Below are 19,719 nucleotides of genomic sequence, written 5' to 3'. Positions count from 1 at the left end.
GTATTTGTCTTCTGGTTCTGCTTATTCTATTTTATATCAACCCATCTAAATCTTACCATGTTCATCTGAATTCCTAATATTTTCCATTTCTGACTGGTTCCCAAAATATTTCATTAAAATTACATACTTTGTTTAGCCATTCCCTAATCTATGGTCTTCCACCCTGTTTCCACTTTTTGCTACCAAACAAAAAGTCAAAAGTCAACATTTTAGACTCTTTATGTTAAATTCAATATGAATCCCTTCATGGGGAATAAAGGCATAGTTAGGAAATTTTTCCTTTTACCTGAAATAAGATTGTATTTACACATAGCTGCTATATCAAATCATGGCATGACTGTCTTATCAATGTTATAGATCATGCCTAAATATGTTAGGGAGTGTCTATACCAATTCTGTGGAGAGAAATGCTACTACTTGGTCTGTTTATTTTAGGTGCACACATATTAATATATATAACATCTCCTTACTATTACTAAAATCTACATAATTTTCCTTTGTCTCATTGTTCTGCAAGGTATTTATTAACTGTTACTTACAGTAGTGAAAGCCATGAGTTTTTTCTCAAAAGTTCATTGTCTAGGTGGACATCAATGGTAGCATCCGTGGATTTCAGGAAAATAAATAAGCCATGGTAAACAATATCTTCCAGAAACGTCCCTAATTTTGATACATTGAAGATGTGGGTGGGGGAAGTATTATTAGTGTAGTATTACTACTATTAGCAAGTAGCATTAGGTATTCAGAGAAAACAGCCTATTGGTAGAGATAAATCTGGCATTTATCAAGGTGCATTATGATTTCAGAGCAGCTTGAGATGATAATGCTTGGTATTTGCTGTCATTGCCTCTTCTCCCAGAATCTATGAAGTGGAAGGATACTGAGGAGATAGTCAGAGGATAGCTAAAAGTAACCATTGACGGGCATAATAGTGATTCAAATATAAGTGAGACCAGCAAATAATTCTATTGACATAAAAGCATCCACTGATTGGCATGTAGTAGATGTATAATCAATATTCATTGATAATGCTTAGAAATCAATGATTGATTTTCCTTTGGATGTGAAGAAACATGTTTATTCAGTATAGGCCTCTCAAGGTTGTTAAGAGAGAAGGGAGAGAGAGAGAGAGAGGAGAGGAGGAAGGGAGGGAGAGAGGGAAGGAGGAAGAGAGAGAGAGAAAAAGAGAGAGAGAGAGAGAGAGAGAGAGAGAGAGAGAGAGAGAGAGAGAGAGAGAGAGAGATTTTCAAACATATGATGTATGTTTTTGCAAATGATACCAGTGCTAGATTAAACCATGCAAGAGAGCTGCTCAATGAGAAAGCTGCTCTCCCAGAAAGTAAGCTCATAGAGTTAATATAGGGTTAGTACAATAATTTTTTCACTTTCCAGGGTTTTCCTTAGACAAGTGAAGTAGCAACTTACAAAAGTCATACTGTAGCCTCAAAGACTTAATGTATGTCCAAGGTACCTAAAATGGAATTATTCAGCTCCCCAGCCAGAAATGTCTGTCATATGTTCAAAATATGTTTCTCTCCTTTAACCTCGCAGGACCTCATTACTACATTTCTTTTCTCTGCCCTTGAAATTTCTGCCCCCCTTTCCTCATCACTGCCCTCCTCTTTCTAGATTCAAACCTTGAATTATCACTATTATCTGTCTCTTCTTCTCCAACTTGCATGCTACAACCATAGGAAATCACACAACTATACTGATTAGGTTCATTATGCTGTTGCTATCTAATTTCAATTGAGTCCTTACTGCTTCATGACAGCAGTTTTTTTCCTCCTGATTGACTTTCTATCACACTTCCAAAAATATCTATTGTATTCTCTTTCCTCTAAAACTCCCTAATGTCTCTAATTTCCCTTTCAACAGAGGACCTCACTCATAGTGAACTGAAAAAACACAGTGGGAACATGTACCATAGACTCTATGTCTTTGATTAATTCTACACCTCAAACGCTTTCAACTAAACCTACCGTGCTCTCTATTCCTTTCCTTTAGTTTTGAAGTGGGGAGGGGGTGGTCAATCTTTGTGTCTTCTTCCTTTTAATCGAATTTCATAGAAAAAGTCATCTACACTGTTTCTTTTACTTCTTCACTAACTCCAACTTACTTTTCAACTCCTTAAATTTGGCCTCACATCTGACAACATGACAAATTGAAACTGGTCCTTCCAAGATTATTGATAATCTTTTAATTGCTGACTCCCATAAACATTTTTCATGTCTCATTCTTCTTGATCTGTTCGCAGTTTTTAAGACTACTGACCATACCTTTTACCAGATACACTTTCCTCCCTTAGCTTTCTTGCTAATCTTCCTGTTTCTCAGCTTACCTGTATGATAACTCCTTATCATTTATTTTGGTCAGATGATCATCAACGTGCCACTTCCTAGATATAAATATACGTGCGTGTTCATGTATATGAATGTATGTACGCACATGTATATTGTATACACATATATGTACGCACACATGTATGTGCACATGTGTGATGTGTGTTGCATTTATACATATATGTACATATGTATGTGTGTAGATTTGTATTCCTATCTAGGAATCCTAATCATAGATTCAATAACGGATCAGTTAGAAGCTGATGAGATCACAGAATGAAAGAATATATAGAGAAAAAAATTTGCTTGAGCAAAATGCCTAGCAGGATACCCATAATCAATGGGCAAGGAACCCATTTACTGGATATTGATGTGGACTGTTGTAGTAAAATACATTCAAATATTTTGCTTTGTTTCTCAGATGTATGTGTCTATAACAACTTTGCAGTAGGCTTGAAAAGAGCTTGGATGTTATTAACTTGAACAGTAACTTTCTCTTTTGGCTCTCTTAGTTACTTTTGTACCATCACTTCATGAGAAGAGTAGATTTCCTGTGGCATAACTACAATATTTGGTCTTTGTATTTATATTTTTTGAGCTAAAAAGAACATTACTGGTCATATCACCCAAGACCTTCATTTTACTTATGAGAAAATTGAGAGGTCAAGTGATTTATTTGGCATTGACTTTTTTTGGCAGAACAGGACTTGAATCCAGGTCCTCTGACTTCAAATATGATTCATTAGAGTCAACTATTTCCTCAATTTCTGAACCTTGCAGAAGAATCTTTCTAAATTTTGGAATCCTTCTTAGATACTTGATTCTCACCTGAAGCTATGTAAAGAATGAATGTAAATACTGCTATCACCAGTACTTTTTACCTGACATGCTAATTCTGGAAATGATCAGAAGAAAAAAAAAATCAATGTAAAAATATCAGTAATAAATAATAATTCTGTTCTTTAGGGTGATCACAGCCCTTGACTCATTTTGAATTCACTCTCTAGCTTTGCTAATCATATGCTAAAGCCCTTTGCCAGCCTACTGTTGTAACCTAGAGAGAAGAAATCAGGTTTAAAAAAAGGCAACTGACATGGCTAGAAACAGAAGAAAAAAGCTTTGACAGGAGAAGAGATCAGAAACCACTTAGTTCATTTCAAAGAAAGAAGAGATAAGATTTCAGAGTAATAAATAGCAAGAAAAAAATCAGGTCAAAGAACAATATTGAGCAGTAATGTTGTGAGAAACTGACCCTTTGAACAATCCAGGGCTAATAACTGTCAGAGACAAAATGCCGGATTACCCAGACCTTTGCTCTATTTGTATTGAATACAGAACTACAGGGGGCGGAGAGGGTTAGACAGCTAAAAATGTCTAGGCACCCTGCATGTTATAATACAATTTAGTAAATATAATTTGTAATACCCTTTACATGATGTAAACAAAACAAAATTAAAATACAATATAGCAAGCAGAGAAAGCTCATTTGAAAGCAAGATCCTTCAGAAGACTGCTGCAGTGCTTAAAAGGAGCATACCAATTTGGAGCAGATAAGTAAGGACTATTATCAGAGGGATAATAACCATCTCATATTTATGCATGCAGCATAATGAACTGAAAAGCACAATAAGGCAGATATGTTAGATTAGCATAATTTTATTCCACTATTCAAATGTATAAGTTGGAAATGGGTTTTGTTTCAATTACTGCATTCTCCATGGGTTTTAAACATTTTATTCAAAATCTATGCTATGTTTGAATCTGGTATTACTTATTCTCTGCCAAGACTTTATTTCCTTATTTTTTTAACCATCTCTCTCTCTCTCTCTCTCTCTCTCTCTCTCTCTCTCTCTCTCTCTCTCTCTCTCTCTCTCTCTCTCTCTTTCCCCTCCCTCCCTCCACTAAGTGCAGCCTCTCAGGCTCCCTCTGCTCTGGTTTGATTGAAATAGTGCTTCAAAATACCATTTGGACAATGTTGTCAATATATATTGTGGCAGTCCTTTCTAGTACTTCAAAGTGACATTTTGACTGCTACCTAATGCTATCTGATGTATCTGGCAAAAGTCTAAAACTTGAAGACAAGCCTGCACCAAGGAACCTTTGGCAATAATATCTTATTATCATGTTGCTTTCTTTGACCCAAGGTCCTTTGCAATAAGAACACTATATTGAGCCTGATTTTCCACTGTGTCCTTTAAAGAGTTCAAACACTATGTCCTATAATTTGTAAAGAGAAAAGAAAAGAAAAAAAAATACACAACAACCTGTCTTCCCACCTCCAGGATTCCCCATATAATTATGTATTCTCCAGATGTTTAAAAAGAAACTGACTCCTATAAAGCAAGTGGCCAAAATGGAAGACTAGCATACAAAGTCCCAATGTTTTATACAATCAGGGGCCTCTGTGGTTAAATATTGTTGTTTGTCCTTAGCTCTTGAAGAGGACCATGACATCAGGGAGATGATGTCATGACTTGCAAGTGAATAGGATTTAAATGAGGGAGGGCTGTGCAAAGTCACCAGCCTCACTTTCTCTTCTGGAGCCATCTGGGTCCGGTGGCAAAACATAGATGAGGACGACTGGAGAAGGATGTGGATACAGTGGGAGACCTAGTCCTTTTTAAGCCAAAGTCTTGAACTAGTCTCAGTTTGATTGTGACAACACCTCATTCAGTGATCAAAGATAGGTAAGAAATAAGGCAGAGAAATGGCCTCTTTTACCTAGACAAAAATATCAATTGGGGAAGGGAAGACCCTCAGGGTTTCTGGCCAAAACAGAAACAACTGCAGTTTACATTCACTCAGAGCCAATCAGGGCCCAAACAATGAGCAAAACGTGGGGCTTGGCCTGAGACCTATTGTTGGCCAGTCAAGGAGAACCAGAGTGATTTGGGTTTAAAGCATGGTCCTTAAGAAAAAAAATCCAGCCTTTAAACCCCGAGGTTTCAGTGATCAAAATTTACATTATTTTGGGATCTAAAGGACACTAGTATGCATTCCCCCCGTGACAAAATATGAATTTGTAGTGAAAATTATTTCTAAGATTAAAGTAATTTATACATTGTTATACATAATTATACTTTCTGTATTTTACTATTGTTACTATCTACACATAAATCCACCAAAATAAAATATCATTACATTCTCTAGTCGAAGGCCTACAGTTATTCACTGTATCTCAAAGTCTCTACGAGGATGTCACAAGTTCACCAACATCATTAAATACAGGCTTTTAGTTTAAGTGAATGACTGTCTACTCATTCTCAAAGTCTCCTAAAGCACAACTGACTTGTCACAGACACAGACACATATGTACAGACAGACAGACAGATACACACACACAAACACGCTCTCACTTAATAAACTGAACTCCTACTTAGGAGGTTTTGCCCTTGAATTTAGTTTATAAATTCCTGACCAGCTCTAAGAACCAGGTTGTCTTTAAGATCATTAGCAGACTAGATCAATTTTCTGGATTTTCCTACATGGAACTCTCTTTATACCCTATTCTCCACCCTCTCTACCCTGTGTTCCTTTCAAGCATGGTCTCTCCCTCTGTTCCTGTTAATTACTAATAAATCTGTCTCCAGCCCCAAATTTCTCACACCATCCACAGTTCAAAAAAATTGTAACAAACAACAGAATCGTATCAGGGTAGTTCAAGCAAGAACAAAAACAACACTTAAAAAAACATAAACAGGAACATTTTGCTCACTTGATTATACTTAAGAGAAGTGGAGGTTGAAAAGCACAGAAAAGATATACACCTTCTCAGGGACAAATAAATCAACCAAATTTAAAGAGGTCAGTTAAGATTGTACAAGCTGCTTGATCTATGTGCAATCTTGCCTGAGTACCTGTACTTAAGGGGAAATCAATGTCATTATGTTAAAATATTGAAGTATTTATTTTGTCCCTCTTTTTCCCATTCCTTCCACTACCTTTGCCATTTAATTGAAGATTTTTTCTTCTCTCTGTTTTTGAGAATATCCATTTTCATTCATTCATTCATTCATTCACTTATTCATTCATTCATTTATTCATTATTTTAGTATATAACATATAACTAAATATGGATGGTAATGATAAAAAGAGAGAAAGAAGGGAGTGAAGGGGAGGAGATTAAAATCCTACATGTACAATTAAGATGCACTTTATAAACTGAATAAGTACTCATTTTAGACTATAAAGGACCAACTGTGTGTGTGTGTGTGTGTGTGTGTGTGTGTGTGTGTGTGTGTGTGTGTTTGTGTGTGTGTGTGTGTTGTTTTTAAATTAAATCTGCCTTCTAATATCCTGGCTTACCACATCTAGTCCTTGAAATGACAAACAAACAAAAAAAAACAAACAAAGAAATGCTAAGAATTTGGGAATCTTAAAAACTTTATTTTTGTTTAAAGAGCTGATAAGAGATGAAAGCCTCTCCTTTTCTTAATTGTAATGATTTGCCTATCCTTAGCTAGTGCCTTATCCAGTTTGATGGAAGCTGATGTGAAGGTCAAATTTTAACGACTATTTGAAAGAACCACTTTGTTTTTCAATGAAAGGAAATTGAATTTGTCCAGGATATGCTTCATCAGTTTGACTGCCTGAATGGTATTGTGACAGAAGCCAGTATTAGTGGTTGTGTATATGTCATCTCATGACATGTATATTAGGAAACTATACTTTATTGTTTTGGGAGAATATATGTATCCTTTAATTAAAGGGAACTTTTTTCAAGTCACAAGATAGGAAGAGAGCTTTAATTTTTTTCCCGTTCTTAGGAGGGATTTCTCACCAAGCAATTCTGTTCCATTTTAAACAGGGCATAAAATTTAAAAAAAAAGTTTTATTATGCACTTTGAGATACATATTCTGATGCTTGAGACATAACAGCATTTTTGGAATGACCTGAAGAGTATGAATGCCAAAATATTCTTTGGAAAAATGACAACGTGTAGTATGATACTTAGGAAAAGAAATACTATGGGAGGAAAAAAAAGACTTATTAACATTACCTGTAAAGGACTGAATTATTGTTATCAAAATTCTAATGATTTTCAAATCAGTACATGAGTATGTTTGTCTAAGGATATTGGAAAAGGGAAGGGGTATAAAACTGCAAAAGATATTATACTAGTCATTATGTTAGTGTAGTGGGAACAAAAGGGAGGTCAAGTGTTTGTTATATTTGAAAACTTCATCTTTTTTTATTTGTCATAAAATTATAGACTTTTATTTCTCCAAGGGACCTTAGAAATTACTTAATCCATTAATCTTATTTTATAAATGTGACTGAGGACTAGGTAGATTAAGTTATTTGGCTAACATCACATAGCTAGTAAGACAAGTCAGGAAGCCAAATCATAACGGTATAGTGCTTTAAAAATACACACACACACACACACACACACACACACACACACACACACACATATTCCACCGTCAGCTTTGTATTTCTCCCATGAATGGATTTTTGTAACAAAAAACCAAATAATAAAATGAATTTTATAGAGTAACACTACCCCAATTTTCTGGTACCTGCTGGCTTTGTTTTTAATTATTTTTATTTTACAAATTTCCTGGGTTTTCTGGCTCAAATATTTACATTTTTTCCCCATTTTGCTTTCCAATGTATAACAGATGGCCCCTGTTACCTTCTGCTTACCAATAAATTTCAAACTTCAGCTGCTTTTCTAGAATTTCAATTCAAAACCCCACATTTTGCATAATAACCGTATCAGTGTTATAAATCAAGACCAAAGAGTAACAAATGTATATAATAAGCAAAAGCCACTTGTAAGTCAATAGTTTAGTTCTGTATTTAGCTCTAGTGGGGATAACATATATACATATGTATATATGCATGTGTGTATAAAGGTTGGATAAAGTGATTATCAAAAAGAGGAATTTTATAAAACTATGTGAAAATTCAACTACATTTTAATTTACTGAAAGTAACTCAGTAACTATTTTAATGTTTAGCTAATGCACAAAAATGATTATAGTTGCTAATTGCTTTTACCTGCTGCAGGTATGTTTGGGCCTTACCTCTCTCTTTCACATAGGGATATGTCTCACTTTTTTGCATTTAGTCAGTTTCATGTGATTTGAATCCTATTTTAAATTCCCTCAGATAGCTTAAAGAAATTTATTCTAACGTGAATCATATTAGAAAGCAAAATCATTAGTACCTAGCAATTAGGCAGATGTATATCGTAATTGTCAATATAGTAAAACTGGAATGAGATGAAGGCAGAGATTTTTACATAGTTTAGTTGCTGGGGTAGATTAAGAGAAGAGAGGATCTGGTGACAATGTAGACTGATGAACTTCAAAGGAAATGCCAATATGCTTCCTCCAAGAGGAACTGGCAGCCAATCATCCCCTTTCTCTTGTGCAATAGTAAAGTATGACACTTGATGACCTAACTCACAGGGTGTTTTGAATAAAACATACTATAATTCTTAAAGTGCTATACAAATATATTATTATTATTGTCATTGTTATATTTGGCTTGCAAACATCAGATTAGTGAACTTCATACAGACTTCACTATAGTGGATATATGCTGAGCCTGAAGTCACAGACTCATCTTCCTGAATTCAAATCTAGCTGTTTGACCCTCAACAAGTACTTTAACCCTGTTTTCCTGAGTTCCTCATGTATAGAATGAGCTGGAGAAGGAAATGGAAAATCATTCCCATATCTTTGTCAAGAAAGCCCCAGGTGGGGTCACAAAGGGTCAGACATGACTGAACCAATTGAATAACAAAAACTGTGGGTATATTTTTAAAAGTTTATAGACAGTGGGACTCTTTAATCTAGTTAGAATAAAAATTGAAATTGAAGCTCAATTCTTTCCTTTTACAGTCAATAAATAGTGAATGGAGACTTACAGGACAGTGAATCATTCACTTTTTTATGTATTTAGGAACAGAAATGGTTCCCTCCCCAGCCAATCGGCTAAGTAAGAAGATAATAAGAATTGAAATTTTTAGCACTTTAATGTATGCAAAGTTTTAAAATGTCAGTTATTATCTTCTTACTATTATTTGAACCACACACACACACACACACACACACAGAATTATGAGGTAGATTGTACAGATATTTTTATGTCCATTTTACAGATGAAGAGAGTGATCATCTGGAGGACTTACAACCTAAGAAAGATACTTTATATATGAAATTCCCTTTTCCAAACTTTTTAGAAATGACAATTCTATTCATTTTTATTTTTATATACTATTGAGCAAACCTCCCTCATTACTTGGTTTCGCCGTAATTAAATTGAGGAGCTAAAGCCAGGTGATACATAACACTGGCATTTACTTATCTCTAGTAAGTCTCTGACCTCTTTGTGGTTGAGGCCAAAATTAGTTTACTGGAAACATTTTGTTAATGAAATAAATTATATTATGTAGTGTCTGTGGACAGATAAGCATTGGGAGGACAATGAGAAGGGGTCGACTATTCTTGGGATTTTACTCAGCCTGTATCGTCCCCTAGAAGATACCTGTTGAGTCAATGAATCTCCTTTATTGTTCCATTCTTTGCCACAGCTCAGTCTTCTTTTCTTTCTCAAACTCAGAGCCTCTTTTTAAGCACTCCTTCTGAGATAGCTTCCTCTTTTTGTACAAATTGCTTTGAAAGTGGCCCAATCTCAAATATATTTGATTCATGGAGATTCATAGGCCCCTTGTTCACACTGGGTTTTCATTGTTTGCTTCAATCAAAAAGTGTTCTCACCTGGTCAAGGCAATGGAGATAAAATGGGAAAGGTTTCAATCTGGCTGTTTTACATGTGATTCTTCTAACTTTCTTCCATTTCTGCCAACATCTTTGTGTTTTGTTTTGGTTTTTTTGCCTAAAGTGCAGTTTATTCTTAATAACACTTAATACACACATTGGGAACTTGGCATGTAAAACTCTTTTAAAGGACATCTGAATGACTGTATTCCTTCTTTAGAAATTCCACAAAGCAGACACATGGTATTTGGGATGACTAACTTTGACAGACTTGGCTCTTCTCAGAAAAACAAGGTTCAAAGACAGCTCCAAAAGACTCACGATGGAAAAAGCTATCCACAGCCAGAGAAAGAAGAACAGAGTCTGAATACAGATTGAGGAAAACTATTTGCTCTTTTTTTCTTCTTTTTTGGTTTTGTTTCTTCTTTCTCATGATTCATTCCATTGGTTATAATTCTTCTTTACAGCTTGACTATTGTGTAAATAAGTTTAATGCTAAGGTATATGTAGAACACATGTTGGATTCCATGCTGTCTTGGGGGGAGGGGGAAGGAGGGAGGGAGAAAAAATTTGGAACTCAAAAACTTGTGGAACTGAGTGTTGTAAACCAAATGGGTTTTTTATTGTGATATTCTTTTTCACATACAGGTACAATTAAGAATGACACCTTTGACCATTGATGCAATAGATACAGTAAAAATGTTGGACTTTCAGTTTGTGAGACCTGGGTTACAATCCTGATTCTGATACATACCATCCATGTGGTCATAGGCAAAATACATAATCCCTCTAAAACTCACTGTTTCACATACACCTAGCAGAGGTATTGTTGGATCAAAAGCTAGCGCTATTTTTAGTTTAATTTGAAAATGTCTTCCAGAATAGTTGGACCAAATACCAGCTGTACCAATAGTCTATTAGAGTTCCTGTTTTCCTATATCACCTTAAAATTTATGTATTTTATTTCTTTTCTCATCTTTGACAAGAAATTCCAAAAAGAAGACAGTAATTTGTTCAGTTTTCTCAACTGTAAAATTGCAAAGTTGATCTAGGTTATCTCTAAGGATAGTTGTAGCTCTATATCCTTTTTGAACACTCTCAACTGGGGAATAGAGGAACAAGCATAAAAGAGAAAAAAATCTTTCCTTTATGTCCCTGAACTTGAGGTAGAAATCCAAAATCACACACACACACACACACACACACACACACACACACACACACACACACCTATCCATCACCATCACTATCAACTCTGTCAACCCATCCCTCTTCCAAATTTCCCGTATTTTGTTAAGGTCACCATTGATCTTTAATACACTTCAGTTTTCAACCCCTAGAGACCACTTTTATACTTTTTCCTGATCCTTTCCACATCCTATCAGATATCATTTTGTCAATTTCGCCTCCATAACACTCCTCTCACCTATCCCTTTCTTTCCATTCACACAACTATCTCAGTTCTAGACCTCATAATCTCAGGCCTGACAATTACAGTAACTTTCTAAGTGGTCTTCTGATTCCAATCTCTCCATTTTCTAACTACTCTACATACAGAAGCCAAATTTAAATTTCTAAAATAGATCTGACAATATCATGCCCTTACTAAAATGTTTACAGTTGTTCTTCACTGCTTCTAGGATAAAATATAAAATGGTCACTATATCATTTAAAACCTTAAATAATGTGGTTCTTACCTATGTTCTTTTATGTCATTCTCCTTTACTCAGTCTTCATTACAGTCAAACTTACCTGCTAGCTGCTCCTCATTCACAATATTCCATGTCCTTCCTCCATGTCTTTGCATAGGTTGTCCACCATATCTAAAATATATTCCTTCCTCCCTTTTACCTTGTAGAATACCTAGGTTCTTTCAAAGCACATCTCTATCATCATGTCAAATATGAGACCTTTCTTAATCCTACCATTAGTTATGATGGGGTGCTTGGATGTCTGTGTTTGGACCCCAATTTTAAGATCGCATTTCTCTCTAACCTCAAAACACTATCCCTGGCAGTTTCTCCCCAGCCCAAGACATTATGCCTAACAATTACTCATGAGTGGGCCCCAGAAAAACATTTATCTCTCTCCCTGGAAGAGTAACAAACAACACCTATAGTATTTATTAGTTTGAATTGGCTTTGTACTACCCACTGGATTATCTATACCAACTCACTACTCCCTACCACATTATACACATCCTGGACTCCTTATTATGTGTATCTTAGACTTAGACATATGTATACTCCCTTCATCTATCTTGTCAAACAAGACATTGACGGGTAGCAGCCTGGGTATTTCTCAATCAGCCCTGACTGCTAGTTGACTTAGTTACATTTCAGGCCTAAAACCACACCTCTCTGTAGGCCCTCTTTGAGCTATTTCCCAGTGAACTCTGGCTAAAATACCTATGTAGTAGATACTAAATGTGCATGTTCCTTTAAGAACTGAGCACTCCTTAACCACTCCCTAATCCCACCATAAATCAATTAGTTAGTATATTTGGCACATGTTTTACTATAGTTTATCCTTTATAAACTTTAACTGTACCCCTCTAAGGTTGGAGGTACCCTAAGAACCCTTGCCCGCTGAAAAACATAACAATAAATCTTTGCCACCTTGACTTAAAGAATGCTTGAGACCGTGAATTCATTCCAGAAGGCCCTGTCAGGTAACTCTAGTCTTGGGGTTCCTGGACTTTGTCAACTCCTATCAGATAGTGTTTTCTCTTTAGTATTTTTTTAATATTATTTTGTTACATTTCTCCCACTTCTCAGTAACTGCTCCCTTCACAACATAATCACTTTCAGAGACAATAAAGTATAGCTAAGTAAAACAAAGCAATACATTGGCCACGTCTGGAAATGTGTGGCTCCTACAACAACTATAATCACCATGTCAAGTTTTTGTATTTTTTCAGGGGATTGGACCAGAGGACTTCTAGGACTGTTTCCAGTTCTAAACCTTGCTATCTTGTGATAGCTGTACATAAAGTTGGAGGTCTATTGGAATTCATGGAATGTCCTTGGACGTGACCACTGTTCACTGTACCGATCAGAATTCTGAAGACTTTCAATTGTTTTTCTTTGTTTTACTGGAGTCAGTATGTAAACTTTTTTTTTTCTGTTTCAGTTTACTATATTCTGTACTAATTCATATAAACACTTTCAAGCTTCTCTGAATTATTTAATTCTATCATTTTTAACTACACAGTAATATTTCATTATAAATATGTACTATGTTCAGACACTTTTCAACTAATGGGAAATGAACAGGCACCCAATTTCCTACTATTTCTTTACTATGACAAAATGTGCTGCTATGGATATTTTTTGCATTTATGGAAACTTCCCATCTCTCTATGATGGCTTCACATATGCCTAGCAGAGTTATTGTTGGATCAAAAGCTAGTGCTATTTTTAGTTTAATTTGAAAATATCTTCCAGAATAGTTTGATCAAATAACAGCTATACCAAGGAACTATTAGAGTTCCTGTTTTCCTATATCACCTATAAAATTTATATATTTTATTTCTTTTCCCATCTTTGCCAAGAAAAGTTTTTGTAATTCTTGTTTTTCTTATCATTCATAGTTTGAGTATTTTTTAACATAACAGAATAAACTAAAACACTTAGTATTCACTACGTGCTAAGCACTATGAATATAGATAGAAATGTGAGATAGTTTCTGCCCTCAGGGATCTTACATTCCAGTGGATGAGATAAAATATAAGATCCTTGAGGTCAGAGACTATTTTACTTTTGTATATATACATATGCATATACATATAAATATAAATATGCATATATATATATACACTTGTATATATACATATATATGTGTATATATAAATACACATATATACATGTGTGTGTATATATATATGTATATATATGTATATATATATATACATATATATACATATATACATACAAATACTCACACACACGTACAAACACACACTCTTTTCATAGGCATATTTCTCTTTCCCCCTATATCATCCCCTTGACAATCAAACCGCCAATATCTTATTTTAAAAGTAGTTCAGGGGTCAGAGTCAAGATGACAGACTAATAACAGGGATTCACCTAAGCTGTCCTCCAAACCTCTCCAAATGCCTTTAAAAAATAACTCTAAACAAATTCTACAGCATCAGAACCCATAAAAAGATAGTGTGAAACAAATTTCCAGGCCAAGACAACTTGAAATGTTGGCAGGAAAGGTTTGTTGCACCAGAGTGAGAAGGGAGCACATAGGCTACGCCAGCTCAGACCTGGGCCCATCAAAGCCAAAGCAGACCTCAGGGAGACTGGCAGCAGTGGTGGTTTCCAGATTTCTCTGCCAACAGACATCAAAGACAACTCGGAAAGGTCTGTGGTGTATAGGTGAGAGTGGAGCGAAGTCCAGTACAGGCTGCCAGCACAGCCCCTGCCACGGTAAACCAGTAACAGGCCTTGGAAGTAATTGAATCATCAATGGCAGCAGCAGTGGCTGCTTGAGCTTTCAACCTGCAGATAGTAAAGGAGTCAATCAACTTGTCAGAAGGAGATTACATGGGTCTTTTTGCTAGCACTGAGGCAGCACTCTTGCTTTGCCCATACTTGGGTCTTGGTCACAGTTATGTGTGGCAGTTCAAGGGTGAAGAACAGCACTAGCGTAGCAGAGCTTGCAGCCACAATGGAGGGGGGACCCTCCTCACAGTTTCAGAGCAGAGAAGAGTGCTTGTAAGGTAGCTTACAGATCAGAGCACAGTTCAGGAGAGTAGGAAACACCTCTCCTTAAATTATACCACCTTGGAAGCTCTGAAAATGTACAGATCCCTAAAAGTATTTCTGAAAACAGCTACACAAATCCCTGAATCATGGAATCCCTTCCATCCTGGAAGCAAAGCCCTACTTTAATATGGAGTTAAAAGCCAGGTAATAGTCTGGGGAAAATGAGGAAACAATAAGAAAAAAAAAAAAGAACTTTGACTATCAAAAGTTACTATGCTGATAAGGAAGATGAAAATACAAACTTAGAAGACAACAAAGTCAAAGCTCCAATATCTAAAGCCTCTAAGAAAAAATATGAATTGGTTTCAGGCCATGGAAGAGCTCAAGAAGGATTTTGAAACTCAAGGAAGAGAGGTAGAGGAAAATTGGGAAGAGAAATAAGAGTGATGCAAGAAAATCATGAAAAACAAGTCAACAGCTTGGTAAAGGAGACACAAAAAATAATGAAGAAGATAACACCTTAAAAAACCAGACCAGGCCAAATGGTAAAAGAGTTCCACAAAAAACAATGAAGAGAAGAATGCCTTAAAAAGCAGAATTGGCCAAATGGAAAAAGAGGTCCAAAAGCTCACTGATGAAAATAATTCCTTAAAAATTGGAATGGAGCAAATGAAAACTAATGACTTTATGAAAAATCAGGAAACAATAAAATAAAACCAAAAGAATGAAAAAAATAGAAGATAATGTGAAATATCTCTTTGGAAAAGCAACTGATCTGGACAATAGATCCAGGAGAGATAAATTAAGAATCATTGGACTTCCTGAAAGCCATGATGAAAAAAAAAAGTCTAGACATGATCTTTCAAAATATTATCAAGGAAAACTGCCCTGATGTTCTAGAACCAAAGGGTAAAATAGAAATTGAAAGAATTCACCAATCATGTCCTGAAAGAGATCCCAAAATGAAAATTTCCAGGAATATTGTAACCAAATTCCAGAGTTCCCCAGTCAAGGAGAAAACACTGTGAACAGCCATAAAGAAACAATTCAAGTATCATGGAGCTGCAGTCAGGATAACACAAGATTTAGCAGCTTCTACAAGAAATGATTGGAGGGCTTAGAATATGATATTCCACAGAGCAAAGGAGCTAGGATTAAAACCAAAAATCACTTACCCAGCAAACTTAAGTATAATCTTTCAGGGGGAAAATTTGTATATTCAATGTAATAGAAGACTTTCAAGCATTGTTGATGAAAAGATCAGAGATAAATAGAAAGTTTGACTTTCAAATACAAGACTCAAGAGAAGTATAAAAAGGTAAACAGAAAAGGAAAATCATAAGGGACTTAGTAAGGTTAAACTGTTTACATTCCTACATGGGGAGATAATATTCACAACTCAAAGATATTTCTCCTTATTAGGGTAGTTAGAAGGAGTATATATGATACACACACACACACACACACGCACACAAAAGACAGGTATGAGTTGAATATGAAGGAATGATATCTAAAAATATTAAGGGGTGAGAGAGGAATGTACTGGGAGAACAAGAAAGGGAGAGGTAGAATGGGGTAAAGTATCTCACATAAAACAGGAAAGAAAAAGCTTTTATAGTGGAGAGGAACTGGGGAAAAGTGAGGGGCAGTGAGTGAACTTTACTTTCATCAGAGTAGGCTAAAAGAGCAAACATATACACTCTTTTGGGTATAGAAATCTATCTTTCCCTCCTGGAAAATAGGAAGGGAAGAGAATAAGAGGAGGGGGGAAGGATAAAAGGGATGGCAAATTGGTGGAGGGGGTAGTCAGAATCAAAATACTTTTGAGGAGGGACAGGGTCAAAGGGGAGAGAGAAAAGAATAAATGGGGTGGAGGAATAAGATGGAAAGAAATACAGTTAGCAATAATGTGAAAAAAACTTTGGAGCAAGTTTCTCTGATAAAGCCCTCACGTCTTAAACATATAGAGAATTGAGTCAAATTTGTAAACATAGGGGACATTTCCCAATTGATAAATGATCAAAAGATATGTTTTCATAAAAAAATCAAAGCTATCTTTAGCCATATGAAAAAAAAAAACTCTAACTTGCTGTTGATTAGAGAAATGGAAATTGAGTCAATTATGAGGTATACCCTCATACCTATTAGATTGGCTAATAGAACTGAAAAGGTAAATAACAAATTATGTTGGCAAACAAAATGGGCTCTTAGTACTCAGTTCAACAAAGTGCCCTTGAAGAGTTTGGCCTTTGTTTCCTTGATTAGATTTGGGAGTCCTTGGTGAACTCCTTGCCTCAGGGGAGGGCCTAGTTTATACATGGCTTTGAGTGACATGTTTGGGACATCAGAGGCTTTTAGACCACGTGAGTTTAAGTCGCCTCTTTGTGATGATTCTAGGTCATGTGGGTAGGTCACATGTCACCAATCTGACCCTGAAAAAGACATAAAACCAGGGGTTGGCTTTTTCTTTTTCTGTAGCTCTTACCCACAGCCATGGTGGCACTCGTGATCCTGGGCCAGCCCTTGTTATGAGCTCCCGGGCTGAACCTAGATGTTGGTAATTATGAATTGTATTGGGTCTGTCTGTTGATATTTGTAATTTGTTTGTATGTGCTCCAAAGTTCAGGGTGCTGGCTTTTTCCCCTGAACTAAGTGAATGGTATTTGTATGCTGAATTAAAGCAAGCTTTTTAACCCCTTAACATTGCTTTCCTTAGTGAAGCAGATAAAAAGAACCTGGGCTTTTGCAGCATGCTGGTAGCATGTTTGTTGTTGGGCTTATGTTGGTCTTTCATCCCCACAACAGCTGCTAGCCAGATTGTTTAAATTCAAATGTTGGAGGGAATGTGGGGAAAATGTGACATTAATGCACTGTTGGTGGAATTGTGAACTGATTCAGCCATTCTGGAGAGCAATTTGGAACTATGCTCAAAGGGCTATAAAACCATGGTTGCCCTTTGACCTAGCAAAAACAATACTAGATCTGTATCCCAAATGAGATAAAAAACAAAATGGAAAAGGACCTATGTCTACAAAAATATTTATAAAAGCTATTTTCTGGGGGCAAAGAATTAGAAATTGAGGGGATGCCCATAAATTGGTGAATGGCAGAACAAGTTGTAGTATGTGATTATGATGGAATACTAAGAAATGATGAGCAGGAAGCCCTCAGAAAAGCGTGGAAAGACTTGCATGGGCTGATGCAAAGTGAAATGTTCTCTGTACAAAATAACAACAACTATTCTCAGCAATACAATGATTCAAGACAATTCTGAAGGAATTACGATGAAAAATGCTTTCCAAAACCCTAGAAAGAACTGAAGGTGCCTGAATACAGATTGAAGCATACTTTCTTTTTTACTTTCTTTCTTTTCCTTTTTCTTTTGTCCATGTTTTCTTTCAACATAACTATTCTGGATATGTTTTGCATGACTACACAGGTATAGACTATACTGAATTTTTTCCTTCTCAATATGGGGTATGCGGGTGGGGACAGAAGAAGGGAGAGAATTTGGAGCTCAAAGTTTTTAAAATGAACAATAAAAACTGGTTTTACATGTAACTGGGGAAAATAAAATACTAATTTTTAAAAAAGCTTTTGACTGCATTGGATACATGTTTCCATAATCTAAAAGGACTCTAAGTGATACCATTATATGGAGAATAAATTAATATTGTCAAATTGAATAAATACATATAAGATGCTGAGTCAGTTTTTGTACCTTCCAGCTAGACAGAAGGCTATCTACAAAGAAGATACTCAAGTCTGTTAGTCTGATTACTTATTGAAATCACTTGCAATAATGTAAAATAACTAAGCAGCAAGGGGATAATAAAACCACTAAACCACTAAACCTAAAAGCAAATAAAACTATAATTATTCTCATCATAAACTCACATATCTCCCTAGATTATTCTACTAAACTTGAATATGAAACTGCCCCCACTGCCAAAAAAAAAAAAAGTGTTCTTTGAAAGAGAAGCTCAGCAATACATTTATCTGCATCATTTCCTAAGGCAGTGAAAAAAAATAACATAGTAATAGGAACAGCAATAGAAATCTTAAAAAAAAAATCCTAAGTAACATATCTTCTACTTTGGCTTTTTGATTCACAACAGGGAAAGGGGAAGGAGGTTAGTTGAGGGGGGGGGGGGGGATTGTTGGTAGTTATGACCATAAATATTTGTAGATGATTTAACTTGGATCTGGTTATCAACAAAGAAATTTTAGATGAAATGGTATTTATTATTTAATTTTTACTGTCTCTGTGTTCAATTATGGATTATTTACTACATATAGTGTTATTTTGTATAATTTTTCAGAAAATAATTTTAAAACATTTTTAATCCCCCAAATTCATAAACAGAACTGCAGAGAAGTTCTTGAAGGTACTTAGCAGGGTACCTTTTCTGTAATAAGTAATCCATATTTATTCCATGAAAGAATAAAGAAATAAAAGATTTTACTTTATCTCTTTTATTTATTGCAACACTGCTATTGGCTATTCAGCCAATAGAGATAAGAAGAGAGCAGTAAAAGATAAGGAAGAGGAGCAGCTAGATGGCACAGTGAGTAGAGCACTGGCCCTGGTGTCAGGAGTGCCTTAGTTCAAATCCAGCCTCAGACACTTACTAGCCATATGACCTTGGGCAAATCACTTAGCCCCAATTGCCCTGCCTTCCCATTTCCAAAAAAGAGCAAAATAAAAAGATATAAGGAGGAAAAAGACTGGTATGTCACTCACAAACTCTATATCCAAGTAAATGAATTGCAATGTAGAAGGAAAAAGAAGGATAGTAGGGAAATGAAACTATGAAAGAATAATTTGTTAGGTGTCTGCCATTTTTTAAAAAAGTAATAATTCAATGAAAGCTATCAAAAGAGAATGGTAAGCCCAGATATTCTCCAGGATTTTTTTCTTAACAGTA

The sequence above is a fragment of the Trichosurus vulpecula genome, chromosome 4 (assembly GCF_011100635.1).
Source record: "Trichosurus vulpecula isolate mTriVul1 chromosome 4, mTriVul1.pri, whole genome shotgun sequence".
Taxonomy (NCBI): domain Eukaryota; kingdom Metazoa; phylum Chordata; class Mammalia; order Diprotodontia; family Phalangeridae; genus Trichosurus; species Trichosurus vulpecula.
Note: the sequence above shows the minus strand (reverse complement) of the source record.